This window comes from Lissotriton vulgaris, chromosome 1_1, assembly GCF_964263255.1.
Source record: "Lissotriton vulgaris chromosome 1_1, aLisVul1.2, whole genome shotgun sequence".
Classification (NCBI taxonomy): Eukaryota; Metazoa; Chordata; class Amphibia; order Caudata; family Salamandridae; genus Lissotriton; species Lissotriton vulgaris.
The window spans coordinates 1,367,784,943-1,367,797,470 of record NC_141685.1 but is presented as its reverse complement, the minus strand read 5'-3'; the positions used below and the strand labels follow the sequence as shown (position 1 = coordinate 1,367,797,470).

Sequence of the window (12,528 nt, the reverse complement as noted above, 5' to 3'; positions counted from 1 at the left end):
GCACAGGTGTTCCTTCAGGAGCATCACCAATAAAAAACGAATTTTTCACTTTACCTCCTAACAGCTTCTTTAAGCCTTCAAACAATTTCATTTTTGCAATAGTTCAATGCAATTTCTTTTCTCCAAAGCTGTCAGTCTCAATTTCAGTCAGTTTTACTCCTACCACTGACCCTCCACAAAATCTTACTGCAATATTTCTCTGAATCAATACCTCTGTTAGTAACAACATAAATACATTCGCTACTCTGTCTGTTGTGCTAAATAAAGGATAGATTTATATTCACTGCGAGTAACACATTCCGCTTACCCTTCACAAAGTAAGACCTTCCGTTTACTCTTCAAACACTACAGGTAAATCCCTTCCACTTACCTGTCACACAAGCTCAGAAGAACCTGCTACTCCTTTGGACTTATCCTTCAGGATGAATCTTAGTCCAAAGTTTCACCAGCGAACCCTTTTGCTGTCACTCAAGCTCAGAAGAACCTGCTACTCCTTTGGTGTGACCCTTTCTAGGTGATATCAGACCAAGGTTTCACCAGCGAACTCTTTGCTACAATCACTCACACAGAAAATAGTCCCTAATTTAACACTGCCAGCCCTACCTAGCTTCTTAGTGCTATTCCAACAGACAAGTAACCTCAGTGCAGTGTGGCTTCCATTTACCACCCGCTATTCCTTCCCGGGATTCCACAGGTGTACATACCTGCGTGTTCCAGAGAACATAGAACAAGACACTACCTTAACATAAAGAGTTAAAACATGTAATCAATAACCAAAAAATGATATCCTATGAAATTACCAATATAATCAATAACACCATCAATTCAAAATGAGCAAAATGTCACGAACAGTGAAAACCCTTACTATTTTCAACGCTTAAAAAATACATGCTTTAAAAAATCATGCTAGCATATTAACAACATTTCACAACCCTATTAATACTCACACCACTTCTTGCATCACCTTTCAGTACTGCTTTGCCAGTCTTCAGGTTCTGAGCATTGGAGTCAGGAATCAGGACTTGGACATTTATCTAACTTGGGCAGTTATTTTATTTCCCTTCTGAAGGCCAATGATCCATTAGTTGAGTAGTTGATGGTGAAATCAATAATCATTAATCACCAAACTAATCAATAATGACCATCCTCTGATTACCAAAAACTGATGGAGCGGTAATTTCTTCTGGTAATTTCTCAATGCAAAACCCTCATGCTACCTCTAATTTACCGCTTAAAAGGTGTTGGGCCCTTCACACCATGTAATACCTTCAGGAGACTTTAAATAAAGATGAACAGTCAAAAATGCAATTATTATTTTAAGCCAATAAAGAGAGTTGTTGAGTGTTTAAAGGGTTTTATTTTCTAGTAAAAAGTTAATTTTCTCTGACCCTTTATTCATTAATAAAATATCAATCAGGTTACAGAATTTGGAAAACAGGAAAAATAGCATTAATACAGAGCACATTACAGTCTGCATATAGGCATAACATGTAGGAATGTGGCGCAAAATGTCATTCAAAATTCTTAACGAGTTTCTAAGAAAAATAGTCTTGCAAGGCAAATCAAAAATCAAATAGTTTGCAAAAATCTCCCATAAAGAGAAATAAATGCATAAGTCAAATAAATCTTTTCGGACCTAATTAATTTGTCTAAGCATAACTTGAAGTTTAGCATCTAATTCTATTTAATCAGCTGTTCTTCTGCATCTGTCTGTGTCTAAAGAGCAAGCAGGGAGTGAGATAGCCCCTCCTTCACCAGACCTCAAAGGAATGCGCCTGCAGTGCCAAGATATGACGTGGAAGCAAGAACCCTCCCCCTGACTCTCCTCGGACGCCCATGCACCCGTGACGATCTCGTACCTAACCCATAGGCTGTCTGGCCTAATCTGTTCCTTCTCTTCAAGAGCTCACACACCCCCTAATGAGCCTAGAAGCCAGCTGAGCTGAGAAAGCCAGCCCCTGTCAGTTTTTATACACAAAATTTTGGCAGACTACACAAAATGTTGCATTTCAGGAAAACCTGTATGTTGATTGGTCAATCAGGATGGCATGAGTTTGCACTTTCCTGACGCATTAAAAAAAACAGTTTTAACAAAAGAAGCATACATGAATAATTCATTTATAAACATTTGCAACATTTACTAGGGAAAATGTTTCATTTTAATTCTTCCTTTCTTTTCTCAGCGCAGTAGGACGGATACTTTAGTTAGCTGGCACATTGGCACAATCAGAAGAATGTACAGTTCAAGCTGTCCTTCACTTCTTGGCATGAGGAAAGCTGCCACAGTCTGCGCATGCTCCCTTCTCATTCAAAGCAAGCCATAGCTTTTGATGGTTTCACAGGCAGCCATTTAATGGTAGGCCCCAAAATAAAATAAACACAAAGATAATATTAGTTTCATGTAAAGCAGCACATTATGTTTCCAAACTCCATCCTAATACTCATTATAAATGTTTTCCTAGCCAAGCTACTAGTGTAAAGCAGCTTTTCTATTATTTATGACAACATGTAAAATAAATGTGCAATGTACAACAAAGAAAAAGAGGTGTTATTAACTGAAAATATTTATCAAAATATGCAACAAGTCAAAGTCTTTTAAGACAGAAATAGTGAATGTAGATTGCATGGGATGAACTGGGAAGAGAGAAACATTTTCTATTAATCTTCAAAGCTAAAAAGGCCACTTTTCTCTACATTGCAAAAACACATGTTAATTCAGCAGATGCATTTCAGACTAAATAGGCCTCACTTTCATGTTTTTTTTTTATGTGCCATGTTTTTAACTTGCACCAAAATGTGCGTGGCAATTTAAATGCAGTCTGTCTGAAGCACAAAAAATAAAACAATGCCTGACTGCAGAGGAAATCTGCTCCATCAGTAGGACATACAAACTACCACAGTACATGTCTTAACTTTTACTTACATAGCATGATGCCCCTAGGACTACCTAGGGCCTACCTTAGGGGTTACTGATATGTAATAAAATTGGAGTTTAAGGCTTGGCAAGTAGTTTTAAATGCCAAGTCGAAGTGGCAGTACACTGCAGCACAGGCACTGCAGTAGCAGGCTTGAGACAGGTTTGAAATGCTATTTCTTTGGGCGGCACAATCAGTCCCTGGGTATATGGTATACCACTTTACAAGGGGCTTTCAAGTAAATTAAATCTGTCAGTCAGGTATACTCCAATTATACACATGATTAGGGAAGAAGCACGTGCACTTCAGCACTGATTAGTAGCGATAAAGTGATCAGAGTCCTAAGGCCAACAAAAAGATACAGCAAAATGCGGCGGTGAAAAGCAATAAGGTGGGGTTGGGACCACCTTAAGAATGCAAGGTCTAACAAAAACGAACTAAGGATAACATGAGTAAAACATCAGGTTTCTCTACAGCATTTGGTGAGACAAGTGGGCCTTCTTTTATCTTCCATAAATGCAATCTTTACCGGACCCCTTTATTATATAGCTCTTCAAGGAAAAAATATAAAGCACTTACAAAGGAGCCTCAAATACTCAAAGATGGTAGACTTTTGTAATATGGGCCATATACTAAAAGCAGCATGAAAACAGAGTGCAATAGGGTCCAAAAAACTTGAGGGACCCATGAGAGTATGCATGCAAGCCTATGGTATTCCAAACTAGAGATATACGCATGCAATTTTTGTTTTTAGGAGAGAATGTGCCTGCTGAAAAAAACATTATTTTTAAAAAGTGCATTGCAGAATATCAGGAATTTGCTGTGGGACACCTTAAAAACTTGCATACAGATTATATGCAGACACCTTACAGTCAGTTGTTGTGGCCGAGTGGTTAAGGCGATGGACTAGAAATCCATTGGGGTCTCCCCGCGCAGGTTCGAATCCTGCCGACAACGAGAATTTTTTAACATCGGCTACAATTTCAGAAGTTAACCTTTAGTATTTCTTCCATGTCAGTTTTATAAATAGGTGGCTTATTTTGGTGTCACTATTGCCATATCACATATTTATTATCGCTCCCCCTTTCATATCTTTGCTATAACTCTCGTCCTTCATTAGCGCTGGTGCAAACGCTTCAAATTATTATACCCTGGCTCTCTCGGTCATACCTGTGCATGCACTTGAAACTTACTTTACCAACAAAAGAAGCAAATAGAGAAATAAAATAAAAGTGCTAGCTGGATTAGGCAAACACACTTCATAAAACGGTATTTTCTTTTCTATTCTCCCCCGTGTTACAAGCTTAACTGCTCCCTGTGTAATTTCTCTTAACCTGCAGTTCCAGGAAGAGAATTTCATCTACAAGCTCTTTCTGTGTTTTTTCCTAGTCTTTTCTTTCCCTTTTCTTAGATTTGTTACTGTTCCTTTACGTGCTCTATTTAGGCGCCATTAATCTCATTTGAGCTCCTTGTACCTGCTGCTGTTTTCTCCACACCTCATACTGGCTTTTCCCTCTTTCTCTCTTTCTCTGCGGTTGGTGGCTACTTTCCAAAGCGTCTGATGCCCCAAAGTTCCTTCGTCTTGTTGTCAGACGTGAATTTGAAAAGCAACAAAATTAACAAGCCTTTACCACTCACACATGGCAGAAGTTTATACTTTAATTCAATGAGCTAAGAAAAGTGTGTTGTGGGGCCCCTACAAGCCATGGTGCTTGCTTCATCATAATTAGGCATGCAGTCATTAGCCAAAGCTCTAATTATGGGTCACTGAGGTCAGTTTCAATAATTCCTCAAAAACCTAACCATGCAGTCCCCCCTAACTGTGTAGTTATCTTGCTTTACTGCTGTTTGTGTGATTAGCTGGGAGGAGCTCAGGGCAGCATCCTCCCAATAAAAGTGTAGATGGACCGTTCCTTAACTCTTTCTTGCTTCACATACAGATGGCTTGAGGAGGTACAGGGGAGATGCAGGTCTAATAGACAGAATAGAATATCTGCACCAGGTGTGTTTCTCTGCATTGGTGTCCCATCACAGGCCCACAAGTGTATGTGTGATCTTTGACTCCTGCCAGTTCACAAGCAGGCGGCCAGGAAACGGTTTCAGCCTATGAACCACTGAGGAGATAAAGCCTTTGTATAAGGAATGAGGAAGCAATGAACACATTCAGCCTATCACAGGAGTAGCCCTGAGTGTTCCGAATTATAATTTCTTCATGTCACTGTACGTTATTGAGCCCAAGTAGCTCGCCGTGATCGTATAGTGGGTAGTACTCTGCGTTGTGGCCGCAGCAACCTCGGTTCGAATCCGAGTCACGGCATTGTGGTTGGCAATATCACGGCAGTTGGGTTTTTCCTTTACAGAATTCCCAAATGTATCAGTTGATTTTGTAAAATGCCTATTAAAAACAGATCCTTTTCAATATTTAAACGATCTAACGACAAATTATTTAAACACACATGATTATAAGATGTAGGTATACTGTACTTACTGACATAAATTATCGTTCTTGAACATATTTGCGGTAAGGGGAGCGGAGCTCTCCCCCAGGCCAATCAGAATGCAAATGAATGCAGTTGCAGTTGAGTGACCTGTGTTGTAGCTGTCTACAGGGAATGCACATATGTAGCTGTCTCGCAGCCCAATCCAGACGTCAATTGAAGACAGGTTTTCATGCAAATAGAGCAGTAAGTGCAGAGAAATGCTCACTCTCTAAAAATGGCATTTATACAATAGTAAGATTAAATCCAACCTCACCAGTAGATAGGATTTATCAATAAATAAATAAAGCTTCTCCTCTCTGATATGGAATTACCCCCCAAAAAGTATAAGGGAATACCCAATGCTAACCTATGGGAGGGGCAGACCTCACAGTAGTGAAAAATGTAATAGACTGTTTGATACTACTAGGACATACAAACTACCACAGTACATGTCTTACCTTGTACATACATAGCATGATGCGCCTAGGACTACCTAGGGCCTACCTTAGGGGTTACTGATATGTAATAAAATTGGAGTTTAAGGCTTGGCAAGTAGTTTTAAATGCCAAGTCGAAGTGGCAGTACACTGCAGCACAGGCACTGCAGTAGCAGGCTTGAGACAGGTTTGAAATGCTATTTCTTTGGGCGGCACAATCAGTCCCTGGGTATATGGTATACCACTTTACAAGGGGCTTTCAAGTAAATTAAATCTGTCAGTCAGGTATACTCCAATTATACACATGATTAGGGAAGAAGCACGTGCACTTCAGCACTGATTAGTAGCGATAAAGTGATCAGAGTCCTAAGGCCAACAAAAAGATACAGCAAAATGCGGAGGTGAAAAGCAATAAGGAGGGGTTGGGACCACCTTAAGAATGCAAGGTCTAACAAAAATGAACTAAGGATAACATGAGTAAAACATCAGGTTTCTCTACAGCATTTGGTGAGACAAGTGGGCCTTCTTTTATCTTCCATAAATGCAATCTTTACCGGACCCCTTTATTATATAGCTCTTCAAGGAAAAAATATAAAGCACTTACAAAGGAGCCTCAAATACTCAAAGATGGTAGACTTCTGTAATACGGGCCATATACTAAAAGCAGCATGAAAACAGAGTGCAATAGGGTCCAAAAAACTTGAGTGACCCATGAGAGTATGCATGCAAGCCTATGGTATTCCAAACTAGAGATATACGCATGCAATTTTTGTTTTTAGGAGAGAATGTGCCTGCTGAAAAAAACATTATTTTTAAAAAGTGCATTGCAGAATATCAGGAATTTGCTGTGGGAAACCTTAAAAACTTGTATACAGATTATGTGCACACACCTTACAGTCAGTTGTTGTGGCCGAGTGGTTAAGGCGATGGACTAGAAATCCATTGGGGTCTCCCAGCGCAGGTTCGAATCCTGCTGACAACGAGAATCTTTTTAACATCGGCTATAATTTCAGAAGTTAACCTTTAGTATTTCTTCCATGTCAGTTTTATAAATAGGTGGCTTATTTTGGTGTCACTATTGCCATATCACATATTTATTATCGCTCCCCCTTTCATATCTTTGCTATAACTCTCGTCCTTCATTAGCGCTGGTGCAAACGCTTCAAATTATTATACCCTGGCTCTCTCGGTCATACCTGTGCATGCACTTGAAACTTACTTTACCAATAAAAGAAGCAAATAGAGAAATAAATTAAAAGTGCTAGCTGGATTAGGCAAACACACGTCATAAAACGTCATTTTCTTTTCTATTCTCCCCCGTGTTACAAGCTTAACTTCTCCCTGTGTAATTTCTCTTAACCTGCTGTTCCTGGAAGAGAATTTCATCTACAAGCTCTTTCTGTGTTTTTTCCTAGTCTTTTCTTTCCCTTTTCTTAGATTTGTAACTGTTCCTTTACGTGCTCTATTTAGGCGCCATTAATCCCATTTGAGCTCCGTGTACCTGCTGCTGTTTTCTCCATACCTCATACTGTCTTTTCCCTCTTTCTCTCTTTCTCTGCGGTTGGTGGCTACTTTCCAAAGCGTCTGATGCCCCAATGTTCCTTCGTCTTGTTGTCAGACGTGAATTTGAAAAGCAACAAAATTAACAAGCCTTTACCACTCACACATGGCAGAAGTTTATACTTTAATTCAATGAGCTAAGAAAAGTGTGTTGTGGGGCCCCTACGAGCCATGGTGCTTGCTTCATCATAATTAGGCATGCAGTCATTAGCCACAGCTCTGATCATGGGTCACTGAGGTCAGTTTCAATAAATCCTCAAAAACCTAACCATGCAGTCCCCCCTAACTGTGTAGTTATCTTGCATTACTGCTGTTTGTGTGATTAGCTGGGAGGAGCTCACGGCAGCATCCTCCCAATAAAAGTGTAGATGGACCGCTCCTTAACTCTTTCTTGCTTCACATACAGATGGCTTGAGGAGGTACAGGTGAGATGCAGGTCTAATAGACAGAATAGAATATCTGCGCCAGGTGTGTTTCTCTGCATTGGTGTCCCATCACAGGCCCACCAGTGTATGTGTGATCTTTGACTCCTGCCAGTTCACATGCAGGCGGCCAGGAAACGGTTTCAGCCTATCAACCACTGAGGAGATAAAGCCTTTGTATAAGGAATGAGGAAGCAATGAACACATTCAGCCTATCACAGGAGTAGCCCTGAGTGTTCCGAATTATAATTTCTTCATGTCACTGTACGTTATTGAGCCCAAGTAGCTCGCCGTGATCGTATAGTGGATAGTACTCTGCGTTGTGGCCACAGCAACCTCGGTTCGAATCTGAGTCACGGCATTGTGGTTGGCAATGTCACGGCAGTTGGGTTTTTCCTGTACAGAATTCCCAAATGTACCAGTTGTTTTTGTAAAATGTCTATTAAAAACAGATCCTTTTCAATATTTAAACGATCTAACGACAAATTATTTAAACACACATGATTATAAGATGTAGGTATACTGTACTTACTGACATAAATTATCGTTCTTGAACATATTAGCGGTAAGGGGAGCGGAGCTCTCCTCCAGGCCAATCAGAATGCAGATGAATGCAGTTGCAGTTGAGTGACCTGTGTTGTGGCTGTCTACAGGGAATGCACATATGTAGCTGTCTCGCAGCCCAATCCAGACGTCAATTGAAGACAGGTTTTCATGCAAATAGAGCAGTAAGTGCAGAGAAATGCTCACTCTCTAAAAATGGCATTTATACAATAGTAAGATTAAATCCAACCTCACAAGTAGATAGGATTTATCAATAAATAAATAAAGCTTCTCCTCTCTGATATGGAATTACCCCCCAAAAAGTATAAGGGAATACCCAATGCTAACCTATGAGAGGGGCAGACCTCACAGTAGTGAAAAATGTAATAGACTGTTTGATACTACTAGTGATGGAGCAAGGATTCGCGGGTAAAGCGCCTTTCTCGCATACAAAAACCTTGCTTAACTGTATAATCATATTAACCCAGTTGTTCGTCATTTATTAAGCGTTTTCCCAAACACGCGGGTGTCCCCAGGATGCTTGCTTGTATGTCTTTCTCATACTAACGAAGCTTGCACTAAAGAAACGGCTGCTTCGCTGAAATTCAGTCTGCGCATGCGTCGGTCATACCCATGTGATGTGACGCACTCGCATTCTGGAGGGAATCTGTGCTCATGCGCATTGTTGCAAACATGGCCGCTTGTCTCTCACCATGCTTTTCGCTTGCCACTGCTGCTTCAGCCTATCTGTCTTTTCGCACTAAACAGTAATGCTATAGTTATTATAAAGTAAGGGATGGTTAGAATTTCATCATGGTATACAGTGTGATCATTTTATATATGATTTTCATTTGTTCTCGCTTACTTTTCATGTACCGCGTCTCTAGGGCTGGGAAAATCGGGAGCGGAGCCATACTTGAGGCTCTGCTGGGCACCATCATGTGACCGGAGAGATACTCCACTGCGCAGAAGCTGAAACAAGCCAGCAGGCTCCCTGAAGCACAATGCGCCTGAGAAACTTTCTGGGAAGACGAAATCTCACCTTGGAAGAAGCAATTCTGTTGCTACCTATTGTGAACTTTTACTATACTGCTGTATGCCTATGCATGGGAACGTGAACCCAAGGGGCGGGTGTGCAAAATTGAATAATAATGATGGGAACACTGAATTCTAGGAGGTGGTAATGACCGCACCACCTCTCCTGACCAATCATAATATGGGAAACTGTCACTTGCAACATTAGTGGGTGGTCTGAGGGACCCCAAAACAGTATAATTGCCCTAGTTTAGCTTAGGAAAATTGTCCGACTTGTCCGAGTAGCACACCTGTCACTGACCCTACGAACTCTATAGGTGCTCAATCTAGAGTGCTGCGGAGCACTCTGTCCATACTTTCCACGAACTCCTAAGGGGTGGAAATAATCCTAAGTGCTGGTGAAGCACTTTGCTGGGAAATTCGAAAACCCAATCGGGGTTACTGGCGGATTACTTGCAGAGCGGGGTAACGCAGGCGTTGCTTCCGAAGCTGTGGGTGTTGGTCGTACCTTGGTGAGCCCTGTCCTGATCCCATATCCTGAGGGGTATCCTGTCCTGACCGCCCGTGAGCTGTACCTGCTCGCATTCTGGCATTCCTTTTCTGAGGGTCCTTGTCCCCGTCCTTTCAACTGACCCGTGGCCAGGGTTGGTCTTCATTCTGAACTAGGTAATTATCAGTCTGTGGGTTTGCGTCTCTCTCTCTCTCTCTTTCTCTCTCTCTCTCTCCATTTTCTTAATAAAGCACTCTTGCCTGTGATATTGCTCTATCAACTTGAAAAGCAAGTTATATGCAATTGTTTGTTAGAATTGTTCCACTTCTCTCCCCCCCTTTAGAGAATTGCCAAACTGTTATATTTTTAGTATGTTCCCGTTTTTCCCTTTTCCCTTAGTATGATTGCGGTGAACTTAGCAAGAATAGTCTAAAGCACTTAGGTTAAGTACATGTTTTAGGTCCATATCCTGTGTCCGAGTATAAAGTTGCAGTGAACTAGTTTTGTTCTAAATTCCTACCTTTAGTCTTCCCATATACTCAAATGGTCTTAGCTTTAATTCATAGCTACCTAATGGTTTTAATTCTAATGATTGACGTATTACTCTGCATATCACTCATTGCCTTGTCATATTTTCTTTGAACTTCTATATAAACTTTTTTAACTTCATCAGGTGTCTGTGGTCATTATACAGAAATTGTGGATAAGTATGTACTGATTTATAAAGAGCATTTTTTCTAGGTTCCTGTGTACTATTTCCCTGATAGCTCCAGATCTGTCATAAGTTTTGTGCCTGTGGTAAGTCGGGTACATGGTAAGCAGAGGTGAAACCAACCTTAATTGCTCATAGTAGCGTGCAGTAGGAGAAGGGAAAAAAGTAATCATCACCCGGCTCACCCAAAATGTCATTGTGGTATTGAAATTTGCACGCCAGGGCCCAGTGCGTGTAAAGAATTGGTAACCTCGGTGACCCGGGTGGACTGCGCGCTCTATCAGTAATTTTCTGGTAACCAGAGGATGGTTTGGACTAGATAGATTAGGTAGACAGGATAGTTGATAAACAAACCGTGAAAATAAAATGTGCTGCTGATTTTCTACTGTATTGGTTCAAATATTTTGAAATGTTTTAAAGATTTATATGTAAATGTACATGATTTTTGCATTGCTGCTATAAATGTTATATTAACCGAAAAATTGTTTGTGAATGTTCAGTGTAGTCCGAATCCCCGGGGAAGTATTTAGCTAACGGTGAGCAGAATCCGGTTAGCTGTTGAAGTCACTAGGTTTGAGTCATTAGTGCAGGGTTAAGAATAACTGGAAGCACTAATTAGGACCTTTGTTTTCTGGAGTAAATGATAGCTACGAGTCCTTTATAAAACTTTCATTGCGATATCACCTAGTAAGGGTCGCATACGGAAGGAGTAGTAGGGTCTCCGAGGCTTGTCTGGTAAGTAAGATAGTTCGCTGGTGAAATCCTGGCTCAGTACATATCCCCGACTAAGGTGGATGAGTCAGAAGAATAACGGGTTCTATGTTACTAGTGTGAAGGGACAGGCAAAGAAGTCTATCCAGAGTGAATGAAAAGTAGACAGAAGTGGTTTACTAGCAGTGAAAGAAAATTCTTTTATCTCTTTAGAACACATAGTGGCAAACGTTGCGTGTTGTTGTCTAAGATTTGCATTCGCACTTTAGGGAGAGTAAAAAGTTTCCGTTACCTTGTGAAGGAGGGAGTCGGTCGGAAAGCTGCTCTGACGTCACTCCGTGCCGCGCTGGTATTGGTCAAAACAGCGGGTGCGTAGTGGAGCTGAATTTGTGAAGGAGGGGTGAGTGCCGAAGAGTGAGACTCTGTCTTGCGGAAAGGCCGCGCACCCATTGGTTAAGGATCTTTTGTGTTCTCTGTGCTGATTGGGTAGTGCGAAATAAAAGTTGCGCTAGCATTGGAAGCACAAAGGTAAACAAAATTAATCAAGCCGAGTTAGAAGCGAGTCTGGAGAGTTGCATGTGGTATCCAGATTTCATACCAAATCCAAAGTACCTAGGATTTCATAAGGATCAGCTTATACGAGGTAGACCGCACATGATGTATGGAGTAAAGAGGAAAATGTCATTTTCTGATAAAATAAAGAATTTTTTTAAAACTGACAAGCCCATTAGAACGAGGGAAGGCGTGCTCATTCCCCCGCCAAATACCCCTGCCTCTTTCATGCTGTTTGATAAAGGGTACCACACTTGTGTCTGGTTAGAAAATTGGGCAAAGTATACTGCAGATGACGGAGTCCTAGCCTTCCCTGTTGAAGGTACATTTAATGGTCGGATTCTGTTTAACTTAAGGACCCGCATGAATGAATTACACCCTAGACCTAGGTTGACCCAGTACGAAGCCCTGGAAGAATGGGAGATTGAGGCTCTAGAGAGAGATAGACCCCGGATGGATAAGGGAGTGAGTAAATGGTATCCGAGGGTTCAAGCGCAGACCAAAGAGCAGAAAATGAAACAGTGGAGACAAACCATGATGACTGAAGGACTGTTTCCTATGATGGGGGTATTAGAAGAGAGGGAAGGAAAATGTAAAGAAAAGACCCATCATTTAATGCCTGTGGGGGACCCAGAGGATGAGCACCTAGAAGATTTGTTAATGAAAAACCCA

General features: G+C 41.1%; 3 non-coding genes across 3 annotated transcripts; all 3 read left to right on the top strand.

Annotated features, from left to right (window-relative positions):
• Positions 1-3,790: 3,790 nt before the first annotated feature.
• TRNAS-AGA (transfer RNA serine (anticodon AGA)) lies at positions 3,791-3,872 on the top strand. The gene has a single exon. It is a non-coding gene; the product is annotated as a tRNA-Ser (tRNA).
• Positions 3,873-5,160: 1,288 nt separating this feature from the next.
• TRNAH-GUG (transfer RNA histidin (anticodon GUG)) lies at positions 5,161-5,232 on the top strand. The gene has a single exon. It is a non-coding gene; the product is annotated as a tRNA-His (tRNA).
• Positions 5,233-6,731: 1,499 nt separating this feature from the next.
• Positions 6,732-6,813, top strand: TRNAS-AGA (transfer RNA serine (anticodon AGA)). Its single transcript has one exon. It is a non-coding gene; the product is annotated as a tRNA-Ser (tRNA).
• The last annotated feature ends 5,715 nt before the right edge of the window (positions 6,814-12,528 follow it).